The sequence below is a fragment of the Phyllobates terribilis genome, unplaced genomic scaffold (genome assembly GCF_046119375.1).
Source record: "Phyllobates terribilis strain yellow unplaced genomic scaffold, ASM4611937v1 Scaffold_11__3_contigs__length_659146591, whole genome shotgun sequence".
In the NCBI taxonomy this organism is placed as follows: Eukaryota; Metazoa; Chordata; class Amphibia; order Anura; family Dendrobatidae; genus Phyllobates; species Phyllobates terribilis.
In genome coordinates this window covers 603,771,368-603,772,824 of record NW_027362771.1, presented here as the reverse complement: position 1 = coordinate 603,772,824, position 1,457 = coordinate 603,771,368, and positions in this window count along the sequence as shown.

Genomic DNA, 1,457 nt, shown 5'->3' with positions numbered 1-1,457 from the left:
ATTTGTTTGTTTGTCAGTTAAACTCATTGATGGTGATGTGTGTCAGGGCTCTTTATATCACTGTAAGCAATTGCAGACACCTGTGCTAATTAGTTTGGCAGGTGTGTCCAATGAAAGGCAAGACTACTTAAGAAGGCTCTCTCACATTATTAAGCAGCCTACATTTTCTGCCAAAATGGGAAAGAAAAAGGATGTGTCGGCTGCTGAGAAGCAACAAATTGTGGAGTGTTTAGGTCAAGGCATGACTACAATCAACATTGTGCGATGATCAGGATGAAGTGTCTTGGCAATCAAGAAGTATGTAGCTGATTCACAGTACACACGTGTGCGTGCTGATAAGGGCAAATTGAGGACTCTTTCCTACAGGCAATTACGTCAGGTTGAAAGAGCAGCGGCCAAAAAGCCTTGTCATAGCAGCAGACAAGTTTTTGAAGCTGCTTGTGCCTCCAACGTCCCCCGAACAACAAGATGCAGGGTCCTTCAGAGGTTTGCAGCTGTGCATTCGCCATCCTGTCGACCTCCTCTATCCACTTCACACAAGCAGAAACGGCTCCAGTGGGCCAAACATTACATGAAGACTGATTTCAAAACAGTTTTGTTCACGGATGAGTGCCGTGCAGCGCTCGATGGTCCAGATGGATGGAGTGGAGGATGGCTGGTTGATGGACACCCCACGCAAACACGGCTACAGCGCCAACAAGGAGGAGGTGGAGTAATGTTTTGGGCTGGAATCATGGGGAGAGAGATTGTCGGCCCCTTTAGGATCCCTGAAGGCGCTAAAGATGAACTCCATAATGTATGTGGATTTTCTCAAACAGCACTTCCTGCCATGGTTCAAGAAGAAGAACCGTGTATTTCACAGCAAGATCATTTTTCTGCATGATAATGCACCATCTCATGCTGCACATAAAACATCTGCATCTCTGGCTGATATGGGCATAAAAGGGGACAAACTTATGGTGTGACCCCCATGCTCCCCTGACCTCTACCCCATTCAGAACCTTTGGAGCATCATTAAAAGGAGTGTCTATGATGGCAGGAGGCAGTTCACATCTAAGCAACAGCTCTGGGAGGGTATTCTGTCGTCATGCAAAACAATTGAAGCAGAAGCCATCCAAAACCTGACAAATTCAATGGACGAGAGAGTTCAGAAGCTCCTTTCGAACAAGGGGTCCTATGTGAAAATGTAACATCACCTAGAATAAAGTTTTGAGTTGAAAACTGTTTGATTTCAGTTTCTAACAACCTGCTAATGCTTATAATTTCAAAAATGACCATTTTTTTGGTCTTTATTAAAATGAAAAGGTTGATCGAAAAGTTTGGGGGATCTAAGAGTGTGGCAACCCAGTAGTCATGATTACTTCGAATTCTGACAATATGAGGGTCATGCTGCAGGTAGTGCAGCAAGAAGGCACTTATGTGTCTTGCGCATCTCGGAGCCCCAAAATTATTTTCCG